This window comes from Pleurodeles waltl, chromosome 3_1 (assembly GCF_031143425.1).
Source record: "Pleurodeles waltl isolate 20211129_DDA chromosome 3_1, aPleWal1.hap1.20221129, whole genome shotgun sequence".
NCBI classification, from domain to species: domain Eukaryota; kingdom Metazoa; phylum Chordata; class Amphibia; order Caudata; family Salamandridae; genus Pleurodeles; species Pleurodeles waltl.
Genome location: NC_090440.1, coordinates 610,456,958 through 610,483,355, shown reverse-complemented (window position 1 = coordinate 610,483,355; position 26,398 = coordinate 610,456,958). Strand labels below are relative to the sequence as shown.

The 26,398-nt window shown below is 47.7% G+C and overlaps 1 protein-coding gene across 2 annotated transcripts in view; it reads right to left on the bottom strand.

Moving 5' to 3' along the window:
- HRAS (HRas proto-oncogene, GTPase) overlaps positions 1–26,398 on the bottom strand; it is a 300,976-nt gene that overhangs the window by 205,533 nt on the left and 69,045 nt on the right. Inside the window, exon 1 of one of the 2 annotated variants that reach the window (XM_069223064.1) lies at positions 6,191–6,230. The exons of the other annotated variant lie outside the window; for it this stretch is intronic. The gene's annotated coding sequence lies outside the window, so the exon portion shown is untranslated. Of the gene's footprint in view, positions 1–6,190; positions 6,231–26,398 lie in introns of those variants that run through there. 2 annotated transcript variants of the gene reach the window in all.

Genomic DNA, 26,398 nt, shown 5'->3' with positions numbered 1-26,398 from the left:
CAAACCAGGTACTCTGTGCTTGCAAGAGACACATTGGTTTTTAAGAACTAAAGAATATTTGTCATTACAGAAGTGATATCTCAACTTGTACTTTTCAAATCTTGATTGTTTTGACCTTATTCTACTCACATAAATATTCTATGTTTTTGTGGTGCTCATACTGTGTTATTGCATGATTTATTGCACAAATAATTTACATTGCCTTCTAAATTAAGCCTGACTGCTCAGTGTAAAGCTACCGGAGGGTGGACACAGGATAATTTGGATTGTGTGTGACTTACCCTGACTAGAGAGGGGGTCCTTGCTTGGACACGGGGTAACCTGACTGCCAACCAAAGACCCCATTTCTAACAACTTCTAACGTCTCAAAGGTACTAGAAGAAAAACTGATTGAAGAGTGAAATACGTTGACAGCCAGACAATTGAAGAATACAAATACATTTGAGGAACGTGTCTGTCTAAAGCCATTTTGTGCCTTTAAATTATGTTACTAGATAGGAGTTTCTACCTGGCAAAAATCTGAGCAAAAAGAGATAAAATTGCATTTTTAAATGCATATCGGAATGAGTTTCAACTTGAACAATGGCAGTCCATTTTGAAAACATAATGAATTCTTTGATTGTTACGGTTCTACAGAGATGGTTACAAAATAGCAAGTCTGTAAAAAGGAGGTGCTTGTGTGTGTGCTTGATGTTTTATGAACCCATAGTCCAAATTAGTGTTTGGGTTAGACTAAGGCCATCATACGAAGCTACTAACACAAAATATCAGTGTTGCACCAGTGACTACTTCAGAGAAGAGCCCGTTATTTGCTACCACATGCAGAATTGCAAGCAGTGACCACCTCAGTGCAATGCATCAGGCAAGCACACCGGCAATATCGTTGAAAAAAACATCAGTTTTAATTTTGAATGACTCTATGCGCCATAGCAAACATACACAAAATGCTGCCTGGCTCCCAGGAAAGAACGTCAATAATACAATTCCCCAGCGCAGCATGTATTACCTTTTACTATTAGCTTTAAACATTTTTTCTCCTAACGTGACATTATCAGTTCTGAAAAAACAAATTTTACTTGTAAATACATCCTTATGACTTTTAAAAACATGCCTAATTCAATCAAATAAAAGCTTTTCGTTTGCTAGGTTGGGTGGCACATCAGGGAGCTCCTCCCGAGCTAAGCGTGGGAGAACCTTGGGATAAACGGGCCTTCTAGTTAGCATCTCTAATCTGATAATTGCACAGTTAGCTCTTTCCTACATGTAAAGTTTGAGTTGGATACAAATATGCGCCACAGCCCTCCACCAGGGAGAAGCCTGATCTGAGCTCGTCAGACACTTTCTACGTCAGATGTTATCCCCATGCACACAAACTGGCCTGTGAACCTTGCTGGCACCTTGAGCAGCGCGTCCTTCTGGGCGCTGCTTTCTTCTCACTCAGAGCGCTTTGCTGAAGCCCCCGATTGGATGGTCCTGCCTGCTACAATAGCGCTGAGGGAGGGCGGTGACAGGCAGCTGTATACGTCACTTGTATTCCTTGTGCTAACCTGCTGGGTTACTAAAGCACCAACGCGCCGGTCTCTGCCACGTGAACCGCCATCGCCGAAGGAGACCCACTTATTTCCCTGGCTAGGGATTTAGGGTGTATAAAACTAGGACGGCTCATGAATGCATATGTTCATCCCAAACAAGCAGTCTTCATTAAATATGTCACGGGCTCACCAGGAGACTCATGTGGGGAGCGGATCAAGAACATCCCTTGCAAAGGAGTAAAAGTGGTTTTACAGCATGCGCGAGGCCTTGAACTGGTCGCACCTCTCGTGGTAGGTAATACGATATGCCAAAGTGATTCATAAAGGAAGAGTAAGAGATCGGATTTCAGGAAAAGGCCAGAAGCCCAGGGGTGAGGTCACTGCCAGAACCCGACACCCTCGCTTCCCATAACTTCATCGGCAGTCCCTTGCGCACTGATGCGGCGACGCAGCGGCTGAAGAGCTCTGAAGCCGGACCGTGCAGCGCCGATGTGTATGCACCAGTGGTCTGACTCTTCTTCCGGCTTCTTCTCAAGCCTCCCAAGAGAATAGGATGAGGGGATGAAATCTGCAATTAACGTCCTTCAATTGTACTCCAGGTGGCACTACAGCGAGTCTGTATGCCAGAGCGCCAGGACAACACTTGTTAAATATGCATTGAGCGATAACGCCTATAGTAATATAGGCCTTCCTTTCTAATTAACTTTGCAATCACTTTTTACCACTAATTAGCTACTCTACCATAACACCGAGGTTGGTAGTTATTAACATAACAACTACATTATACTGATGCTCACAAGCGCAGAACTTTGGCACCAGCGATTGTCACCAGGTCCTATTAAAAAATATATATATTACTAGACCTGCAGGTCGAGTAACTTGAATAATCTACTCGACCTAATTGTAATGCACTTGATCTGTTAACGGGTCTCACATTGTGTGATCCTGGGCAAATAGCTAACAGAGTCACCATTTTCTTCAGTCTCACATATGATTGCACCTTCAAATTTGTGAGTTCAGCATTTCTGAAGTAGAAAAAAAAACTCTATTGTTTGAGGAAGTAGACTGAACATTGCTGCATGTATCACAAGAATCTAGTCCAAATATAGGGGACACATGATCTATGACTTGCTTTTAGTTTACTAATTGCATTGGCATCAGGGCAGGAGTGTTTCTCAGTTAGTTTAAACACTCACTTTTTATACATATACTACTAAACCATGATGTAGTAGCATACGGTCATCTACACATAGTAAAATTCCAAGAAATGTCCTAAAGCCTTTCCACTAACTTGCAGCTTTGCTGATAAAACTATATAGTGTAATAACAATTTGTGAAAATTGGGTTTCAGAAAACATATCCTTTGCACATCAACACAAAGTATTCTGATTTGTTTTCACCCCATTAAAATATTTTATCACACAGAAATAAAAAAAAGGGCTTTCATAACTACTGAAATTTATTTTGAAATGTTTGTACAGTTGACTAAGTCATTTAAATGTCAAAGAGTCTCACTGACACAACTCAATTTCCACGTTTAGACAAAGTGTCTGAGGACTGGGGGTTTTAGGTCTTGGCCATCCCTCTGCAACAGCAGATCTATTCTGTGCAGGTTGGGAATGCGGAGAACAAACTGTTCAGAGTACCAACAATTCCCAGCTTAATCTAGGACAACAGGTAATCTGCTGTTTTATATCTTCTCACATGTTTTGCAGAACGTTTGAGTGCGAACGACTATAGATATGAGTGAACGCATAGAGATCCTCCAACTAGCTGAACATAAAGGCATTCCCCCAGGGAACCATTTGGAGGAAAGTGCAAGTAACAGAAAAGATGGCACCTGTTCAGGGCCCAGGCAAAGTGGTCGACATAGAGAGATTGCAATCTGCAGATCATGTCTGTCACTTAGCGGAAAGGTCCAATTTATAGTCCTTAAGTTCCTCTCAATCAGTGGCCTGCCAGATGGGGACCACTGAGAAAATGCCCAACTACAGAGTCTACCACCATAAATGCAAGGCCTCCCAACACATGGTCTAAAAACCTACATGGCCCTGTATGCTGATTTAATGGAGGTGGTGGTGTTGTAAAAAAGGATCTGAACAATATTCCCGGAAATGGGAGAACAGCCTTCAGGACAAGGCAGACTTCCCTCAACTCTAGCACAATGACAAGTAGCAGCTGTTGCTCTAAAACTGACGAAAGGCTCTAACCTTCCCCAGATGAGTGCGCTAGCCAAATTAGGAGACATCAGTGACAATGGTAGCCTGCTACTGAGAGAACTGACAGGAGCCTATATGAGCAGAGAGACTCCACTGATGCTGAAGTCATGGTCTTCTTAACCTCCCTCACATGCAGCACTAACTGCATGCAAAAGGCCATCAACACAAGAGGCAGAAATCAGAACAGGGATCAGAATCGGATTCAGAAACATAAGAATAAAATTCAAAAATCTGAAACCCTCTGAGAAGGAAAAGCTCTACTATAGGTTGAGCCAAACACTATGAAGCATATCCTCTTGACTGGAACTAGATGAGACTTCAGAAAGTTGGTGCACAAGCCCAGGCCATGAACAGGAGTCATGGTGACTGCAGGTGGTCCTTGGTCTGTGCAGGGGATCTTGTCTTCAGAGTCCGTTTTCAAAGTGAGAGAGTACATGGACTCCAGGCCTCCTCAAAGATGTGGATATCACGACAGCACTTTGGTGAAGACTCACAGAACAGCTGTAAGACCAAAAGACAGTACCACAAAACGCTAGTGTGGATACCAAACTGTGAAGCCTGTGAGAAGGAAGGACTATAGGTTGAAATAGGTTCCTTAAGGGTCCAGGACCATCATCCAATACTGTACATTAAGGGCCAGTAGGAACAAGTTCAAGAACATTATGAATCTGTCCTGAGAAATGAAGTTTGTTGCCTTACCGGCAACTGGTGCACGATGGAGGCAAAACCAAAGCAGTTTTGAATCTGTAGATTTAATGGAAGATGGTGGCAACTGATCGATTATGTTCACTTCGTTTAGATCCACCTCTACCATGAAAGGACTGGCATAAATGCTGTGGTACCTGGAAAGGCTGTCCTACCTTCCATGGTCTGTCTGTGCATTGTATCCATGTTTCCCCATGTTTCTGTCTGCATCTTTGTATCCCCAATGTCCACTGCTTCCCAGTAGCTATCTCCACCAAATGGTAGTGCCATCTAAGTATCCTTTGCTCAATTCTGTCCATGTCTCCTGCACCATAAACTCCAAGTGCCCCAGTCTTCTAAATGTCAATTGACTGTCTTCTCAGGCCCCTCTCCCAGTGTTTACCTAGTGTTTGTGAACGGCCTCTGTACAAAAGTCATCTAGTGCCTCCATATTTATGCCCCTATAAAATAAAGGACAACACACAGCTCTCCACACCAACAGTGTAACATTTATGAAAATTAAGGACGGTTCAGGGAACCTAAATTTGTATAGTTAAATTGTCTCTCCAGTTTGTGCGTTGGGTATATCAGTTTGGTCAAAGAACTCCACGTCACCTCTGGGCTTGGAGTATCTGGCTCTGTGCATACATCCATACCAGTGTTCTACTCAGTCTCTCTCTCTTTTCCTGCATAAATATACCAGTTAGCTCACTTTATTCTGTTATCAATTTTACATAAACAGATACAGCTGCATAGTTTTTAAACTCTAAGACAGTAGTTCCCATCCTTTTGAGTTCTGTGGACCCCTACATTATCATTTCTGGAACCCAGGGACCCCGATTGAATCATTATTGGAATCCGGGAACCCCCCCCACTGAGTTATTACTGAAAGCTTGGGACCTAATCTGACAATAATATTTAATTTTCTGTGTAGTAGGGGAACCCTAGGGGTCCTCGGACCACAGGTTGGGAACCACTCTCTAAGATATACACAATATCATACAGAAAATCAGAAAAGACAGTGCATAAGTGAATGTTAGTTTTCAGTGGAGTTTCATGTACCTATCAAAACATCTCTACATTATTGTGTTTCCCGTATCTCTTTGTTCAGTGTCTCCAAATGTGAATCTCCCCAGTATCTGTATTCCTGCAATGTCTTTCCATAGCTGCGTTTCACAATGCCTGTGTCTACACATTAGCTTTGCTTGTCGAACACTTGGGCTTCCACAGAGTCTGCTTCTACAGTGCTGCACCTACCCATTCTCCAGTCAACGTTTTGGTGACTGTTTATGTCTCCCTGCTGTTGTGGTTTCCCCACCTCACATCTCTCCAGTACCCCTAAATTGTGAGTCTCCAGTCTTGAAAACAGTATTCCTTGGTAGCAATGTCTTTATTTTTTAACCCTACATGCAGTTGCCAGTATTAGCTAAATCAGGTGACATGGGTGCAGCTGACAGTGGGGGTAGGGGAGTTGTAGGTACCACTAACAGCAGTGTAGATTTCACTAGGCGCTGATTCCAATAGATGCAAGTTCCACCCAACCATGGTGTAGTGCAGGTTGCAGCAGGTCTGATATCTCTACCTGGGATCTAGGATCCGATAGCTGTACCTGTATATATGAAGCTGTTCTGAGCATTTGATGGCTTTAGCTTAGCTTGCATGAGCTCCTGCTGAAATACGAACTGGAACCAGAAATGGCAGTACCCAAGCGTGAGACTATTGCATAAAATATGTAGTGCGGCATATGGGTCTCACCTGGAATTTGATGGCTGTACTTCTGTAATTAGGCTGCACCTGAAATTGAATAGCTTTTGTTAGATACACACGGTCTGCACATGACAAGTGATAGCTATTCCTAGCAAGGGAGTCTAATCTACACCAAGACGCTGTATATCCGCACAAGATGGCAGAACTTGGGCGCTCGATGTCAGTATTTCGGCATACAAGGCTGTTCCTTGAATTGTGAGGCCGTATCTTGATCTGTGTTGGCTGCAGGTGGGCCCAGGAGGCTACTCCTAGTACAAGTAGTAAGTCACATGGCATGACAGAAACAAGACACCTGGTTGGAAAAATAGATTACATTTTTATTTATCTTTAGAGACCTTGTTCAATAAAATTCACCGGAGGGTTCCGGAGATACAGATTTTTAAAGGAATAAACAATTTTAGCATCAACTGTAGCCATTGGTAAAAAAAAAAAAAAAAAAAACACTTTGGAAACTTTTGAAAAGTTAGTTTGGCAACTCTGAACTGAGTTGGGTAACCAAGTCGGTCTGGAAAGAGGTCCAGGGGGCCAGAGAGGATACTTTGGACAGTTACCTAGCCAGCGGAGCATTTTTAGAACAAGATCCAAACTTTATAGGCTGGCCTCCATAGACATAATAGAGTGGTCCTGATGCTGAGGGGTGCAGGCTTAAAGATGCTCAAGGATGCTCTGGATGCTGGGCGATACATCCGCCAGGGTGAAGTCCTGGCGAGTCCTCAGTCCACAGAGGTGAGTGGGGTGTCTCAGGGTCATGGACCGCAGACTCCCATGAAGTCCTCTTTGTAGGGTTCCAAGGGCTACAGATGCAGGCCTTGCGCTTTTGCAACACAGTGGTCACAGCGCAAATCTTTGGTTAAGGATGGTGTTCTTCTAAGGTGTCGAATCCGGTCACAGCCAACAATCACGAGTCCAGCAGACACGGATGCACCTTTTGGCTATCTCCGAATTGTCCTTGGCGGTGCCCAGCATTGGGTAGTGGCAAGACTTCTGCAGTGGCTATCATGTATGAGACTTGGGCTACTGCAGCTTTGATGTCCCCAATACTGCCTAGGGGGGCAGCCAAATGATCCTTGGAGTCTCTGCTTCTAACTGGGACCAGTGTTTCCCCAAGCTAGGCATGCAGAACAGAGTCCAAACTCTAGTAGCCTAAAGTGGAACAGGTGCAGTCACTCCTGCGTTACAGCCTCACTTTATGTGCTTCCAATGGGTGCAGACTGGTCTTCTCTTCCCCTTTCCACATCCAGCAAGTACTGAGGGTCAACTTGCCAGGGGTGCCATATTTACGCCAAGAAAGTGTCCTGAGGGAACCATGGGCTCACTCACCAGTGGGATACTGGTTCCCCTCCTCCCTACTGACAAAGTTCCTGTGATGTGTGATTGAGGAGTGGGGATTGGATGGGGAGGCAGCCAACTGATCCTTGGAGTCTCCGTTTCGAACAGGACCAGCGTTTCCCCACGCTAAGCATGCAGAACAGAGTCCAAACTCTACTAGCCTAAAGTGTAGCAGGTGCAGTCACTCCTGCATTGCAGCCTCACTTGGTGCGCTTTCAGCGGGTGCAGACTGGTCTTCTTCTCTTCCTCTTTCCAGATCCAGCAAGTACTGAGGGTCAACTTGCCAGGGGTACCATATTTACACCAAGAAAGTGTCCTGAGGAAACCATGCGCTCACTAGCCAATGGGCTACTGGATCCCCTCTTCCCTACTGACAAAGTTCCTGTGAGTGTGATATCTGGCTATCCCAGAATGCCATATTCTTGCCCCCTTAAAGATGGCATGACCCTTCCTCGGTCGTGAGGAGCAAGGTAGGTGGCCCACTCTAGAGATGCGGCTACCTGGGGACAACACGCCCACGGTAGAACCGGTTTTGGGGTGAGTTTCCCGCCTCTGGCTTTGGGTCCATACTGTCTGCAAAGACAAAAGGCATCCTCCACAGGACTGCTGGGCCACATGGGCCATCAAAGGCAGCTTCCTCTTTGAAGCACACCTCTGGGCTAATCCCCTGAGCGGCTATTTTGGCAGAGGAGGTGACACCTTGCTACTGCGGCATTGCCTTAGTCTTTGAGCCGGGAGTCATTTACACATCTCCCCAGGTGGTCAGAAAGCTGGTTTTGTGTGTGTGCCTTTGTGAGGCCGCTGGACGAGCACAGCCCAGACTGGCCATTTTTCTAAAAGTGGCCGACTATTAATAGCGACATTAATTTTGACCCGAGCATCAGATTTCATTTTATTTTACGATTAATTTAATACCTCACATGACCCAGTTTGGTAGTCCCAGTCAAAAGTTAGCAATGTGGGGATCCCATCCACTAACCCTCTGTTAGCCAATGGGGCTACCAACTTTACCCACGGCAAAACAACAATTTGAAAGTGTTGCTGTCAAGGCATATCAAACTATATATGTCTTACTTAACAAAATATAGTTCCCTGCCATAGGGCTCTGCAGGCCTTCCTTAGGGGAGTCTTACAACAAAAAGTTAAGGGATAGAGTGTCTTTGCCATTTAATGGCAAAGTTAAACCGACCGTGAGAACATTGTCCTTTCAGTCTTTAGTGGCAGGCTGGGAGCCATTCTGTGTCTTGTCACGCAAAGGGTGGCACAAACAGTGCTGCAGCCTCGAGTGGACACTCTGCTGTACATGCCCTGCGTACCATATACTAGGGATATATAGGTAAGTCAGGCCTTGCCAACTAGGTGTATCCAATTCAACATATAGTTTCTGGTTACCAGGCCTCAGTACACTTTCAGTTGAAAAACCAGCAGCATCAGTCCAGAAATGTGCGGGTGAACATGAAAAGAAGAGGCATTTCCTTACAAAGTCAAAGCCAGAACTGTTAGGTTTGTCAAAGCATATTTTTTTGCCCTAAAAAGGGCCATGAAGAGAAAAACCTCCAGGTCAGGTGTCCTCTGAATCAGCCCTCAGAGTAAGCATTGTCAGGAACATGTAGCTTTAATGACCCGCTGTGAGTGAGGTGCACACATCTAGACAATATACCTACGACATGCGTATAACATACCAACACTTGACGAGTGTAGGAAGTTGGCTCTGTATGTGCTATTTCAAAGTAAGGAATAGCATGCACAGAGTCCAAGGGTTCCCCTTAGAGGTAAAATAGTGGTAAAAAGAGATAATACTAATGCTCTATTTTGTGGTAGTGTGGTCGAGCAGTAGGCTTATCCAAGGAGTAGTGTTAAGCATTTGTTGTACATACACATAGACAATAAATGAGGTACACACACTCAGAGACAAATCCAGCCAATAGGTTTTTATATAGAAAAATATCTTTTCTTAGTTTATTTTAAGAACCACAGGTTCAAATTCTACATGTAATATCTCATTCGAAAGGTATTGCAGGTAAGTACTTTAGGAACTTCAAATCATCAAAATTGCATGTATACTTTTCAAGTTATTCACAAATAGCTGTTTTAAAAGTGGACACAGTGCAATTTTCACAGTTCCTAGGGGAGGTAAGTATTTGTTAGGTTAACCAGGTAAGTAAGACACTTACAGGGCTTAGTTCTTGGTCCAAGGTAGCCCACCGTTGGGGGTTCAGAGCAACCCCAAAGTCACCACACCAGCAGCTCAGGGCCGGTCAGGTGCAGAGTTCAAAGTGGTGCCCAAAACACATAGGCTAGAATGGAGAGAAGGGGGTGCCCCGGTTCCGGTCTGCTTGCAGGTAAGTACCCGCGTCTTCGGAGGGCAGACCAGGGGGGTTTTGTAGGGCACCGGGGGGGACACAAGCCCACACAGAAATTTCACCCTCAGCAGCGCGGGGGCGGCCGGGTGCAGTGTAGAAACAAGCGTCGGGTTTGTAATGGAAGTCAATGGGAGATCTAGGGATCTCTTCAGCGCTGCAGGCAGGCAAGGGGGGGGTTCCTCGGGGAAACCTCCACTTGATCAAGGGAGAGGGACTCCTGGGGGTCACTCCTCCAGTGAAAGTCCGGTCCTTCAGGTCCTGGGGGCTGCGGGTGCAGGGTCTCTCCCAGGTGTCGGGACTTAGGATTCAAAGAGTCGCGGTCAGGGGAAGCCTCGGGGTTCCCTCTGCAGGCGGCGCTGTGGGGGCTCAGGGGGGACAGGTTTTTGTACTCACAGTCTTAGAGTAGTCCTGGGGTCCCTCCTGAGGTGTTGGATCGCCACAAGCCGAGTCGGGGTCGCCGGGTGCAGTGTTGCAAGTCTCACGCTTCTTGCGGGGAGCTTGCAGGGTTCTTTAAAGCTGCTGGAAACAAAGTTGCAGCTTTTCTTGGAGCAGGTCCGCTGTCCTCGGGAGTTTCTTGTCTTTTCGAAGCAGGGGCAGTCCTCAGAGGAGGTCGCTGGTCCCTTTGGAAGGCGTCGCTGGAGCAGGATCTTTGGAATGCAGGAGACAGGCCGGTGAGTTTCTGGAGCCAAGGCAGTTGTCGTCTTCTGGTCTTCCTCTGCAGGGGTTTTCAGCTAGGCAGTCCTTCTTCTTGTAGTTGCAGGAATCTAGTCTTCTAGGGTTCAGGGTAGCCCTTAAATACTAAATTTAAGGGCGTGTTTAGGTCTGGGGGGTTAGTAGCCAATGGCTACTAGCCCTGAGGGTGGGTACACCCTCTTTGTGCCTCCTCCCAAGGGGAGGGGGTCACAATCCTAACCCTATTGGGGGAATCCTCCATCTGCAAGATGGAGGATTTCTAAAAGTCAGAGTCACCTCAGCTCAGGACACCTTAGGGGCTGTCCTGACTGGCCAGTGACTCCTCCTTGTTGCTTTCTTTGTTCCCTCCAGCCTTGCCGCCAAAAGTGGGGGCCGTGGCCGGAGGGGGCGGGCAACTCCACTAAGCTGGAGTGCCCTGCTGGGCTGTGACAAAGGGGTGAGCCTTTGAGGCTCACCGCCAGGTGTCACAGCTCCTGCCTGGGGGAGGTGTTAGCATCTCCACCCAGTGCAGGCTTTGTTACTGGCCTCAGAGTGACAAAGGCACTCTCCCCATGGGGCCAGCAACATGTCTCTGGTGTGGCAGGCTGCTGGAACTAGTCAGCCTACACAGACAGTCGGTTAAGTTTCAGGGGGCACCTCTAAGGTGCCCTCTGTGGTGTATTTTACAATAAAATGTACACTGGCATCAGTGTGCATTTATTGTGCTGAGAAGTTTGATACCAAACTTCCCAGTTTTCAGTGTAGCCATTATGGTGCTGTGGAGTTCGTGTTTGACAGACTCCCAGACCATATACTCTTATGGCTACCCTGCACTTACAATGTCTAAGGTTTTGTTTAGACACTGTAGGGGTACCATGCTCATGCACTGGTACCCTCACCTATGGTATAGTGCACCCTGCCTTAGGGCTGTAAGGCCTGCTAGAGGGGTGTCTTACCTATACTGCATAGGCAGTGAGAGGCTGGCATGGCACCCTGAGGGGAGTGCCATGTCGACTTACTCGTTTTGTCCTCACTAGCACACACAAGCTGGCAAGCAGTGTGTCTGTGCTGAGTGAGAGGTCTCCATGGTGGCATAAGACATGCTGCAGCCCTTAGAGACCTTCCTTGGCATCAGGGCCCTTGGTACTAGAAGTACCAGTTACAAGGGACTTATCTGGATGCCAGGGTCTGCCAATTGTGGATACAAAAGTACAGGTTAGGGAAAGAACACTGGTGCTGGGGCCTGGTTAGCAGGCCTCAGCACACTTTCAATTGTAAACATAGCATCAGCAAAGGCAAAAAGTCAGGGGGCAACCATGCCAAGGAGGCATTTCCTTACACAACCCCCCCCCAAACGAAAGAGGATGAGACTAACCTTTCCCAAGAGAGTCTTCATTTTCTAAGTGGAAGAACCTGGAAAGGCCATCTGCATTGGCATGGGCAGTCCCAGGTCTGTGTTCCACTATAAAGTCCATTCCCTGTAGGGAGATGGACCACCTCAACAGTTTAGGATTTTCACCTTTCATTTGCATCAGCCATTTGAGAGGTCTGTGGTCAGTTTGAACTAGGAAGTGAGTCCCAAAGAGGTATGGTCTCAGCTTCTTCAGGGACCAAACCACAGCAAAGGCCTCCCTCTCAATGGCACTCCAACGCTGCTCCCTGGGGAGTAACCTCCTGCTAATGAAAGCAACAGGCTGGTCAAGGCCATCATCATTTGTTTGGGACAAAACTGCCCCTATCCCATGTTCAGAGGCATCAGTCTGCACAATGAACTGCTTAGAATAATCTGGAGCTTTTAGAACTGGTGCTGAGCACATTGCTTGTTTCAGGGTGTCAAAGGCCTGTTGGCATTCCACAGTCCAGTTCACTTTCTTGGGCATTTTCTTGGAGGTGAGTTCAGTGAGGGCTGTCACAATGGATCCATATCCCTTCACAAACCTCCTGTAATACCCAGTCAAGCCAAGGAATGCCCTGACTTGAGTCTGGGTTTTTGGAGCTACCCAGTCCAGAATAGTCTGGATCTTGGGTTGGAGTGGCTGAACCTGGCCTCCACCTACAAGGTGGCCCAAGTAAACCACAGTTCCCTGCCCTATCTGGCATTTGGATGCCTTGATAGAGAGGCCTGCAGATTGCAGAGCCTTCAAAACCTTCTTCAGGTGGAGCTAAAGACAGCAATATCATCAAGATAAGCTGTGCTAAAGGACTCCAAGCCAGCAAGGACTTGATTCACCAACCTTTGGAAGGTGGCAGGGGCATTCTTTAAACCAAAGGGCATAACAGTAAACTGATAATGCCCATCAGGTGTGGAGAATGCTGTTTTCTCTTTTGCTCCAGGTGCCATTTTTATTTGCCAGTACCCTGCTGTCAAGTCAAAGGTACTTAAGAATTTGGCAGCACCTAATTTATCTATGAGCTCATCAGCTCTTGGAATTGGATGAGCATCTGTCTTGGTGACAGAATTGAGCCCTCTGTAGTCCACACAAAACCTCATCTCTTTCTTTCCATCTTTGGTGTGAGGTTTGGGGACTAAGACCACTGGGCTAGCCCAGGGGCTGTCAGAGCGCTCAATTACTCCCAATTCCAGCATCTTGTGGACTTCCACCTTGATGCTTTCCTTAACATGGTCAGATTGTCTAAAGATTTTGTTTTTGACAGGCATGCTGTCTCCTGTGTCCACATCATGGGTACACAGGTGTGTCTGACCAGGGGTTAAGGAGAAGAGTTCAGGAAACTGTTGTAGGACTCTCCTACAATCAGCTTGCTGTTGGCCAGAGAGGGTGTCTGAGTAGATCACTCCATCTACTGTGCCATCTTTTGGGTCTGATGACAGAAGATCAGGGAGAGGTTCACTCTCTGCCTCCTGATCCTCATCTGTTACCATCAACAGATTCACATCAGCCCTGTCATGGAAGAGCTTAAGGCGGTTCACATGGATCACCCTCTTGGGGCTCCTGCTTGTGCCCAGGTCCACCAAGTAGGTGACCTGACTCTTCCTTTCTAGTACTGGGTAAGGGCCACTCCATTTGTCCTGGAGTGCCCTGGGAGCCACAGGCTCCAGAACCCAGACTTTCTGCCCTGGTTGGAACTCAACCAGTGCAGCCTTTTGGTCATACCAAAACTTCTGGAGCTGTTGGCTGGCCTCAAGGTTTTTGGTTGCCTTTTCCATGTACTCTGCCATTCTAGAGCGAAGGCCAAGTACATAGTCCACTATGTCTTGTTTAGGCTCATGGAGAGGTCTCTCCCAGCCTTCTTTAACAAGAGCAAGTGGTCCTCTTACAGGATGACCAAACAGAAGTTCAAAGGGTGAGAATCCTACTCCCTTCTGTGGCACCTCTCTGTAAGCGAAAAGCAGACATGGCAAGAGGACATCCCATCTCCTTTTGAGTTTTTCTGGGAGCCCCATGATCATGCCCTTTAATGTCTTGTTGAATCTCTCAACTAAGCCATTAGTTTGTGGATGGTATGGTGTAGTGAATTTATAAGTCACCCCACACTCATTCCACATGTGCTTTAGGTATGCTGACATGAAGTTGGTACCTCTGTCAGACACCACCTCCTTAGGGAAACCCACTCTGGTAAAGATACCAATGAGGGCCTTGGCTACTGCAGGGGCAGTAGTCGACCTAAGGGGAATAGCTTCAGGATACCTGGTAGCATGATCCACTACTACCAGGATATACATATTTCCTGAGGCTGTGGGAGGTTCTAGTGGACCAACTATGTCCACACCCACTCTTTCAAAGGGAACCCCCACCACTGGAAGTGGAATGAGGGGGGCCTTTGGGTGCCCACCTGTCTTACCACTGGCTTGACAGGTGGGGCAGGAGAGGCAAAACTCCTTAACCATGTTGGACATATTGGGCCAGTAGAAGTGGTTGACTAACCTCTCCCACGTCTTGGTTTGTCCCAAATGTCCAGCAAGGGGAATGTCATGGGCCAATGTTAGGATGAACTTCCTGAACAGCTGAGGCACTACCACTCTCCTAGTGGCACCAGGTTTGGGGTCTCTGGCCTCAGTGTACAGGAGTCCATCTTCCCAATAGACCCTATGTGTTCCATTTTTCTTGCCTTTGGACTCTTCAGCAGCTTGCTGCCTAAGGCCTTCAAGAGAGGGACAGGTTTCTTGTCCCTTACACAGCTCCTCCCTTGAGGGTCCCCCTGGGCCTAAGAGCTCAACCTGGTAAGGTTCAAGCTCCAACGGCTCAGTTCCCTCAGAGGGCAGAACTTCTTCCTGAGAAGAGAGGTTCCCTTTCTTTTGCTGTGTTGCAGTTGGTTTCCCAACTGACTTCCCTGTTCTCTTGGTAGGCTGGGCCCTTCTTCCAGACTCCAGCTCTACTTGTTCACCCTGTGCCTTGCACTGTGCTCTTGTTTTCACACACACCAGTTCAGGGATACCCAGCATTGCTGCATGGGTTTTTAGTTCTACCTCAGCCCATGCTGAGGACTCCAGGTCATTTCCAAGCAGACAGTCCACTGGGATATTTGAGGAGACCACCACCTGTTTCAGGCCATTGACCCCTCCCCATTCTAAAGTAACCATTGCCATGGGATGTACTTTTCTCTGATTGTCAGCGTTGGTGACTGTGTAAGTTTTTCCAGTCAGGTATTGGCCAGGGGAAACCAGTTTCTCTGTCACCATGGTGACACTGGCACCTGTATCCCTCAGGCCCTCTATTCTAGTCCCATTAATTAAGAGTTGCTGTCTGTATTTTTGCATGTTAGGCGGCCAGACAGCTAGTGTGGCTAAATCCACCCCACCCTCAGAAACTAGAGTAGCTTCAGTGTGGACCCTGATTTGCTCTGGGCACACTGTTGATCCCACTTGGAGACTAGCCATACCAGTGTTACCTGGATGGGAGTTTGGAGTGGAACCTTTCTTGGGACAGGCCTTGTCTCCAGTTTGGTGTCCATGCTGTTTACAGCTATGACACCAGGCCTTTTTGGGATCAAAGTTTTTACCCTTGTACCCATTGTTTTGTGAAGAGGCTCTGGGCCCACCCTCCTGTGCAGGTTTTTGGGGGCCTGTAGAAGACTCTTTACTATTTTTAGTTTTGGTTGTCTCATCACCCTTCCCCTGGGGAGTCTTTGTGACCCCTTTCTTTTGGTCACCCCCTGTTGAAGTCTTGGACACCCTTGTCTTGACCCAATGGTCCGCCTTCTTTCCCAATTCTTGGGGAGAAATTGGTCCTAGGTCTACCAGATGCTGATGCAGTTTATCATTGAAACAATTACTCAATAGGTGTTCTTTCACAAATAAATTGTACAGCCCATCATAATTACTTACACCACTGCCTTGAATCCAACCATCTAGTGTTTTCACTGAGTAGTCTACAAAGTCAACCCAGGTCTGGCTCGAGGATTTTTGAGCCCCCCTGAATCTAATCCTATACTCCTCAGTGGAGAATCCAAAGCCCTCAATCAGGGTACCCTTCATGAGGTCATAAGATTCTGCATCTTGTCCAGAGAGTGTGAGGAGTCTATCCCTACACTTTCCTGTGAACATTTCCCAAAGGAGAGCACCCCAGTGAGATCTGTTCACTTTTCTGGTTACACAAGCCCTCTCAAAAGCTGTGAACCATTTGGTGATGTCATCACCATCTTCATATTTAGTTACAATCCCTTTAGGGATTTTCAACATGTCAGGAGAATCTCTGACCCTATTTATGTTGCTGCCACCATTGATGGGTCCTAGGTCCATCTCTTGTCTTTCCCTCTCTATGGCTAGGATCTGTCTTTCCAAAGCCAATCTTTTGGCCATCCTGGCTAACTGGATGTCCTCTTCACTGGGGCTATCCTCAGTGATTTCAGAGGTGTTGGTCTCTCCTGTGAGGGAACCAGCATCTCTGACTATTATTTTTGGAGTCAGGGTTTGAGGGACCCTGTTCTCCCTAGATAGGATTGGTAGGGGGGGATTTTCCTCCAAGTCACTATCCTCTTCCTCTGAGTTGCCACCCTCAGAGGGGTTGGCCTTTTCAAACTCTGCCAAAAGCTCCTGGAGCTGTATTTTGGTAGGTTTGGGGCCCATTGTTATTTTCTTTATTTTACAGAGTGACCTTAGCTCCCTCATCTTAAGATGGAGGTAAGGTGTGGTGTCGAGTTCCACCACAGTCACATCTGTGCTAGACATTTTGCTTCTAAAAGTTGGAATACTTTTTAAGAATCTACAACTGGTTCTAGAATCTAATTCAAACTTTTACAAACTTTTAAACTCTAAAAGAAATGCTAAACAGGATCTAACACAAGGCCCTAGCAGGTCTTTTAAGAATTTAGAAAACTTTTCAAATTGCAAAAATCAATTTCTAATGACAATTTTGGAATTTGTCGTGTGATCAGGTATTGGCTGAGTAGTCCAGCAAATGCAAAGTCTTGTACCCCACCGCTGATCCACCAATGTAGGAAGTTGGCTCTGTATGTGCTATTTCAAAGTAAGGAATAGCATGCACAGAGTCCAAGGGTTCCCCTTAGAGGTAAAATAGTGGTAAAAAGAGATAATACTAATGCTCTATTTTGTGGTAGTGTGGTCGAGCAGTAGGCTTATCCAAGGAGTAGTGTTAAGCATTTGTTGTACATACACATAGACAATAAATGAGGTACACACACTCAGAGACAAATCCAGCCAATAGGTTTTTATATAGAAAAATATCTTTTCTTAGTTTATTTTAAGAACCACAGGTTCAAATTCTACATGTAATATCTCATTCGAAAGGTATTGCAGGTAAGTACTTTAGGAACTTCAAATCATCAAAATTGCATGTATACTTTTCAAGTTATTCACAAATAGCTGTTTTAAAAGTGGACACAGTGCAATTTTCACAGTTCCTAGGGGAGGTAAGTATTTGTTAGGTTAACCAGGTAAGTAACACACTTACAGGGCTTAGTTCTTGGTCCAAGGTAGCCCACCGTTGGGGGTTCAGAGCAACCCCAAAGTCACCACACCAGCAGCTCAGGGCCGGTCAGGTGCAGAGTTCAAAGTGGTGCCCAAAACACATAGGCTAGAATGGAGAGAAGGGGGTGCCCCGGTTCCGGTCTGCTTGCAGGTAAGTACCCGCGTCTTCGGAGGGCAGACCAGGGGGGTTTTGTAGGGCACCGGGGGGGACACAAGCCCACACAGAAATTTCACCCTCAGCAGCGCGGGGGCGGCCGGGTGCAGTGTAGAAACAAGCGTCGGGTTTGTAATGGAAGTCAATGGGAGATCTAGGGATCTCTTCAGCGCTGCAGGCAGGCAAGGGGGGGGTTCCTCGGGGAAACCTCCACTTGATCAAGGGAGAGGGACTCCTGGGGGTCACTCCTCCAGTGAAAGTCCGGTCCTTCAGGTCCTGGTGGCTGCGGGTGCAGGGTCTCTCCCAGGTGTCGGGACTTAGGATTCAAAGAGTCGCGGTCAGGGGAAGCCTCGGGGTTCCCTCTGCAGGCGGCGCTGTGGGGGCTCAGGGGGGACAGGTTTTTGTACTCACAGTCTTAGAGTAGTCCTGGGGTCCCTCCTGAGGTGTTGGATCGCCACCAGCCGAGTCGGGGTCGCCGGGTGCAGTGTTGCAAGTCTCACGCTTCTTGCGGGGAGCTTGCAGGGTTCTTTAAAGCTGCTGGAAACAAAGTTGCAGCTTTTCTTGGAGCAGGTCCACTGTCCTCGGGAGTTTCTTGTCTTTTCGAAGCAGGGGCAGTCCTCAGAGGAGGTCGAGGTCGCTGGTCCCTTTGGAAGGCGTCGCTGGAGCAGGATCTTTGGAATGCAGGAGACAGGCCGGTGAGTTTCTGGAGCCAAGGCAGTTGTCGTCTTCTGGTCTTCCTCTGCAGGGGTTTTCAGCTAGGCAGTCCTTCTTCTTGTAGTTGCAGGAATCTAGTCTTCTAGGGTTCAGGGTAGCCCTTAAATACTAAATTTAAGGGCGTGTTTAGGTCTGGGGGGTTAGTAGCCAATGGCTACTAGCCCTGAGGGTGGGTACACCCTCTTTGTGCCTCCTCCCAAGGGGAGGGGGTCACAATCCTAACCCTATTGGGGGAATCCTCCATCTGCAAGATGGAGGATTTCTAAAAGTCAGAGTCACCTCAGCTCAGGACACCTTAGGGGCTGTCCTGACTGGCCAGTGACTCCTCCTTGTTGCTTTCTTTGTTCCCTCCAGCCTTGCCGCCAAAAGTGGGGGCCGTGGCCGGAGGGGGCGGGCAACTCCACTAAGCTGGAGTGCCCTGCTGGGCTGTGACAAAGGGGTGAGCCTTTGAGGCTCACCGCCAGGTGTCACAGCTCCTGCCTGGGGGAGGTGTTAGCATCTCCACCCAGTGCAGGCTTTGTTACTGGCCTCAGAGTGACAAAGGCACTCTCCCCATGGGGCCAGCAACATGTCTCTGGTGTGGCAGGCTGCTGGAACTAGTCAGCCTACACAGACAGTCGGTTAAGTTTCAGGGGGCACCTCTAAGGTGCCCTCTGTGGTGTATTTTACAATAAAATGTACACTGGCATCAGTGTGCATTTATTGTGCTGAGAAGTTTGATACCAAACTTCCCAGTTTTCAGTGTAGCCATTATGGTGCTGTGGAGTTCGTGTTTGACAGACTCCCAGACCATATACTCTTATGGCTACCCTGCACTTACAATGTCTAAGGTTTTGTTTAGACACTGTAGGGGTACCATGCTCATGCACTGGTACCCTCACCTATGGTATAGTGCACCCTGCCTTAGGGCTGTAAGGCCTGCTAGAGGGGTGTCTTACCTATACTGCATAGGCAGTGAGAGGCTGGCATGGCACCCTGAGGGGAGTGCCATGTCGACTTACTCGTTTTGTCCTCACTAGCACACACAAGCTGGCAAGCAGTGTGTCTGTGCTGAGTGAGAGGTCTCCATGGTGGCATAAGACATGCTGCAGCCCTTAGAGACCTTCCTTGGCATCAGGGCCCTTGGTACTAGAAGTACCAGTTACAAGGGACTTATCTGGATGCCAGGGTCTGCCAATTGTGGATACAAAAGTACAGGTTAGGGAAAGAACACTGGTGCTGGGGCCTGGTTAGCAGGCCTCAGCACACTTTCAATTGTAAACATAGCATCAGCAAAGGCAAAAAGTCAGGGGGCAACCATGCCAAGGAGGCATTTCCTTACACAACCCCCCCCCAAACGAAAGAGGATGAGACTAACCTTTCCCAAGAGAGTCTTCATTTTCTAAGTGGAAGAACCTGGAAAGGCCATCTGCATTGGCATGGGCAGTCCCAGGTCTGTGTTCCACTATAAAGTCCATTCCCTGTAGGGAGATGGACCACCTCAACAGTTTAGGATTTTCACCTTTCATTTGCATCAGCCATTTGAGAGGTCTGTGGTCAGTTTGAACTAGGAAGTGAGTCCCAAAGAGGTATGGTCTCAGCTTCTTCAGGGACCAAACCACAGCAAAGGCCTCCCTCTCAATGGCACTCCAACGCTGCTCCCTGGGGAGTAACCTCCTGCTAATGAAAGCAACAGGCTGGTCAAGGCCATCATCATTTGTTTGGGACAAAACTGCCCCTATCCCATGTTCAGAGGCATCAGTCTGCACAATGAACTGCTTAGAATAATCTGGAGCTTTTAGAACTGGTGCTGAGCACATTGCTTGTTTCAGGGTGTCAAAGGCCTGTTGGCATTCCACAGTCCAGTTCACTTTCTTGGGCATTTTCTTGGAGGTGAGTTCAGTGAGGGCTGTCACAATGGATCCATATCCCTTCACAAACCTCCTGTAATACCCAGTCAAGCCAAGGAATGCCCTGACTTGAGTCTGGGTTTTTGGAGCTACCCAGTCCAGAATAGTCTGGATCTTGGGTTGGAGTGGCTGAACCTGGCCTCCACCTACAAGGTGGCCCAAGTAAACCACAGTTCCCTGCCCTATCTGGCATTTGGATGCCTTGATAGAGAGGCCTGCAGATTGCAGAGCCTTCAAAACCTTCTTCAGGTGGAGCTAAAGACAGCAATATCATCAAGATAAGCTGTGCTAAAGGACTCCAAGCCAGCAAGGACTTGATTCACCAACCTTTGGAAGGTGGCAGGGGCATTCTTTAAACCAAAGGGCATAACAGTAAACTGATAATGCCCATCAGGTGTGGAGAATGCTGTTTTCTCTTTTGCTCCAGGTGCCATTTTTATTTGCCAGTACCCTGCTGTCAAGTCAAAGGTACTTAAGAATTTGGCAGCACCTAATTTATCTATGAGCTCATCAGCTCTTGGAATTGGATGAGCATCTGTCTTGGTGACAGAATTGAGCCCTCTGTAGTCCACACAAAACCTCATCTCTTTCTTTCCATCTTTGGTGTGAGGTTTGGGGACTAAGACCACTGGGCTAGCCCAGGGGCTGTCAGAGCGCTCAATTACTCCCAATTCCAGCATCTTGTGGACTTCCACCTTGATGCTTTCCTTAACATGGTCAGATTGTCTAAAGATTTTGTTTTTGACAGGCATGCTGTCTCCTGTGTCCACATCATGGGTACACAGGTGTGTCTGACCAGGGGTTAAGGAGAAGAGTTCAGGAAACTGTTGTAGGACTCTCCTACAATCAGCTTGCTGTTGGCCAGAGAGGGTGTCTGAGTAGATCACTCCATCTACTGTGCCATCTTTTGGGTCTGATGACAGAAGATCAGGGAGAGGTTCACTCTCTGCCTCCTGATCCTCATCTGTTACCATCAACAGATTCACATCAGCCCTGTCATGGAAGAGCTTAAGGCGGTTCACATGGATCACCCTCTTGGGGCTCCTGCTTGTGCCCAGGTCCACCAAGTAGGTGACCTGACTCTTCCTTTCTAGTACTGGGTAAGGGCCACTCCATTTGTCCTGGAGTGCCCTGGGAGCCACAGGCTCCAGAACCCAGACTTTCTGCCCTGGTTGGAACTCAACCAGTGCAGCCTTTTGGTCATACCAAAACTTCTGGAGCTGTTGGCTGGCCTCAAGGTTTTTGGTTGCCTTTTCCATGTACTCTGCCATTCTAGAGCGAAGGCCAAGTACATAGTCCACTATGTCTTGTTTAGGCTCATGGAGAGGTCTCTCCCAGCCTTCTTTAACAAGAGCAAGTGGTCCTCTTACAGGATGACCAAACAGAAGTTCAAAGGGTGAGAATCCTACTCCCTTCTGTGGCACCTCTCTGTAAGCGAAAAGCAGACATGGCAAGAGGACATCCCACCTCCTTTTGAGTTTTTCTGGGAGCCCCATGATCATGCCCTTTAATGTCTTGTTGAATCTCTCAACTAAGCCATTAGTTTGTGGATGGTATGGTGTAGTGAATTTATAAGTCACCCCACACTCATTCCACATGTGCTTTAGGTATGCTGACATGAAGTTGGTACCTCTGTCAGACACCACCTCCTTAGGGAAACCCACTCTGGTAAAGATACCAATGAGGGCCTTGGCTACTGCAGGGGCAGTAGTCGACCTAAGGGGAATAGCTTCAGGATACCTGGTAGCATGATCCACTACTACCAGGATATACATATTTCCTGAGGCTGTGGGAGGTTCTAGTGGACCAACTATGTTCACACCCACTCTTTCAAAGGGAACCCCCACCACTGGAAGTGGAATGAGGGGGGCCTTTGGGTGCCCACCTGTCTTACCACTGGCTTGACAGGTGGGGCAGGAGAGGCAAAACTCCTTAACCATGTTGGACATATTGGGCCAGTAGAAGTGGTTGACTAACCTCTCCCACGTCTTGGTTTGTCCCAAATGTCCAGCAAGGGGAATGTCATGGGCCAATGTTAGGATGAACTTCCTGAACAGCTGAGGCACTACCACTCTCCTAGTGGCACCAGGTTTGGGGTCTCTGGCCTCAGTGTACAGGAGTCCATCTTCCCAATAGACCCTATGTGTTCCATTTTTCTTGCCTTTGGACTCTTCAGCAGCTTGCTGCCTAAGGCCTTCAAGAGAGGGACAGGTATCTTGTCCCTTACACAGCTCCTCCCTTGAGGGTCCCCCTGGGCCTAAGAGCTCAACCTGGTAAGGTTCAAGCTCCAACGGCTCAGTTCCCTCAGAGGGCAGAACTTCTTCCTGAGAAGAGAGGTTCCCTTTCTTTTGCTGTGTTGCAGTTGGTTTCCCAACTGACTTCCCTGTTCTCTTGGTAGGCTGGGCCCTTCTTCCAGACTCCAGCTCTACTTGTTCACCCTGTGCCTTGCACTGTGCTCTTGTTTTCACACACACCAGTTCAGGGATACCCAGCATTGCTGCATGGGTTTTTAGTTCTACCTCAGCCCATGCTGAGGACTCCAGGTCATTTCCAAGCAGACAGTCCACTGGGATATTTGAGGAGACCACCACCTGTTTCAGGCCATTGACCCCTCCCCATTCTAAAGTAACCATTGCCATGGGATGTACTTTTCTCTGATTGTCAGCGTTGGTGACTGTGTAAGTTTTTCCAGTCAGGTATTGGCCAGGGGAAACCAGTTTCTCTGTCACCATGGTGACACTGGCACCTGTATCCCTCAGGCCCTCTATTCTAGTCCCATTAATTAAGAGTTGCTGTCTGTATTTTTGCATGTTAGGCGGCCAGACAGCTAGTGTGGCTAAATCCACCCCACCCTCAGAAACTAGAGTAGCTTCAGTGTGGACCCTGATTTGCTCTGGGCACACTGTTGATCCCACTTGGAGACTAGCCATACCAGTGTTACCTGGATGGGAGTTTGGAGTGGAACCTTTCTTGGGACAGGCCTTGTCTCCAGTTTGGTGTCCATGCTGTTTACAGCTATGACACCAGGCCTTTTTGGGATCAAAGTTTTTACCCTTGTACCCATTGTTTTGTGAAGAGGCTCTGGGCCCACCCTCCTGTGCAGGTTTTTGGGGGCCTGTAGAAGACTCTTTACTATTTTTAGTTTTGGTTGTCTCATCACCCTTCCCCTGGGGAGTCTTTGTGACCCCTTTCTTTTGGTCACCCCCTGTTGAAGTCTTGGACACCCTTGTCTTGACCCAATGGTCCGCCTTCTTTCCCAATTCTTGGGGAGAAATTGGTCCTAGGTCTACCAGATGCTGATGCAGTTTATCATTGAAACAATTACTCAATAGGTGTTCTTTCACAAATAAATTGTACAGCCCATCATAATTACTTACACCACTGCCTTGAATCCAACCATCTAGTGTTTTCACTGAGTAGTCTACAAAGTCAACCCAGGTCTGGCTCGAGGATTTTTGAGCCCCCCTGAATCTAATCCTATACTCCTCAGTGGAGAATCCAAAGCCCTCAATCAGGGTACCCTTCATGAGGTCATAAGATTCTGCATCTTGTCCAGAGAGTGTGAGGAGTCTATCCCTACACTTTCCTGTGAACATTTCCCAAAGGAGAGCACCCCAGTGAGATCTGTTCACTTTTCTGGTTACACAAGCCCTCTCAAAAGCTGTGAACCATTTGGTGATGTCATCACCATCTTCATATTTAGTTACAATCCCTTTAGGGATTTTCAACATGTCAGGAGAATCTCTGACCCTATTTATGTTGCTGCCACCATTGATGGGTCCTAGGCCCATCTCTTGTCTTTCCCTCTCTATGGCTAGGATCTGTCTTTCCAAAGCCAATCTTTTGGCCATCCTGGCTAACTGGATGTCCTCTTCACTGGGGCTATCCTCAGTGATTTCAGAGGTGTTGGTCTCTCCTGTGAGGGAACCAGCATCTCTGACTATTATTTTTGGAGTCAGGGTTTGAGGGACCCTGTTCTCCCTAGATAGGATTGGTAGGGGGGGATTTTCCTCCAAGTCACTATCCTCTTCCTCTGAGTTGCCACCCTCAGAGGGGTTGGCCTTTTCAAACTCTGCCAAAAGCTCCTGGAGCTGTATTTTGGTAGGTTTGGGGCCCATTGTTATTTTCTTTATTTTACAGAGTGACCTTAGCTCCCTCATCTTAAGATGGAGGTAAGGTGTGGTGTCGAGTTCCACCACAGTCACATCTGTGCTAGACATTTTGCTTCTAAAAGTTGGAATACTTTTTAAGAATCTACAACTGGTTCTAGAATCTAATTCAAACTTTTACAAACTTTTAAACTCTAAAAGAAATGCTAAACAGGATCTAACACAAGGCCCTAGCAGGTCTTTTAAGAATTTAGAAAACTTTTCAAATTGCAAAAATCAATTTCTAATGACAATTTTGGAATTTGTCGTGTGATCAGGTATTGGCTGAGTAGTCCAGCAAATGCAAAGTCTTGTACCCCACCGCTGATCCACCAATGTAGGAAGTTGGCTCTGTATGTGCTATTTCAAAGTAAGGAATAGCATGCACAGAGTCCAAGGGTTCCCCTTAGAGGTAAAATAGTGGTAAAAAGAGATAATACTAATGCTCTATTTTGTGGTAGTGTGGTCGAGCAGTAGGCTTATCCAAGGAGTAGTGTTAAGCATTTGTTGTACATACACATAGACAATAAATGAGGTACACACACTCAGAGACAAATCCAGCCAATAGGTTTTTATATAGAAAAATATATTTTCTTAGTTTATTTTAAGAACCACAGGTTCAAATTCTACATGTAATATCTCATTCGAAAGGTATTGCAGGTAAGTACTTTAGGAACTTCAAATCATCAAAATTGCATGTATACTTTTCAAGTTATTCACAAATAGCTGTTTTAAAAGTGGACACAGTGCAATTTTCACAGTTCCTAGGGGAGGTAAGTATTTGTTAGGTTAACCAGGTAAGTAACACACTTACAGGGCTTAGTTCTTGGTCCAAGGTAGCCCACCGTTGGGGGTTCAGAGCAACCCCAAAGTCACCACACCAGCAGCTCAGGGCCGGTCAGGTGCAGAGTTCAAAGTGGTGCCCAAAACACATAGGCTAGAATGGAGAGAAGGGGGTGCCCCGGTTCCGGTCTGCTTGCAGGTAAGTACCCGCGTCTTCGGAGGGCAGACCAGGGGGGTTTTGTAGGGCACCGGGGGGGACACAAGCCCACACAGAAATTTTACCCTCAGCAGCGCGGGGGCGGCCGGGTGCAGTGTAGAAACAAGCGTCGGGTTTGTAATGGAAGTCAATGGGAGATCTAGGGATCTCTTCAGCGCTGCAGGCAGGCAAGGGGGGGGTTCCTCGGGGAAACCTCCACTTGATCAAGGGAGAGGGACTCCTGGGGGTCACTCCTCCAGTGAAAGTCCGGTCCTTCAGGTCCTGGGGGCTGCGGGTGCAGGGTCTCTCCCAGGTGTCGGGACTTAGGATTCAAAGAGTCGCGGTCAGGGGAAGCCTCGGGGTTCCCTCTGCAGGCGGCGCTGTGGGGGCTCAGGGGGGACAGGTTTTTGTACTCACAGTCTTAGAGTAGTCCTGGGGTCCCTCCTGAGGTGTTGGATCGCCACCAGCCGAGTCGGGGTCGCCGGGTGCAGTGTTGCAAGTCTCACGCTTCTTGCGGGGAGCTTGCAGGGTTCTTTAAAGCTGCTGGAAACAAAGTTGCAGCTTTTCTTGGAGCAGGTCCACTGTCCTCGGGAGTTTCTTGTCTTTTCGAAGCAGGGGCAGTCCTCAGAGGAGGTCGAGGTCGCTGGTCCCTTTGGAAGGCGTCGCTGGAGCAGGATCTTTGGAATGCAGGAGACAGGCCGGTGAGTTTCTGGAGCCAAGGCAGTTGTCGTCTTCTGGTCTTCCTCTGCAGGGGTTTTCAGCTAGGCAGTCCTTCTTCTTGTAGTTGCAGGAATCTAGTCTTCTAGGGTTCAGGGTAGCCCTTAAATACTAAATTTAAGGGCGTGTTTAGGTCTGGGGGGTTAGTAGCCAATGGCTACTAGCCCTGAGGGTGGGTACACCCTCTTTGTGCCTCCTCCCAAAGGGAGGGGGTCACAATCCTAACCCTATTGGGGGAATCCTCCATCTGCAAGATGGAGGATTTCTAAAAGTCAAAGTCACCTCAGCTCAGGACACCTTAGGGGCTGTCCTGACTGGCCAGTGACTCCTCCTTGTTGCTTTCTT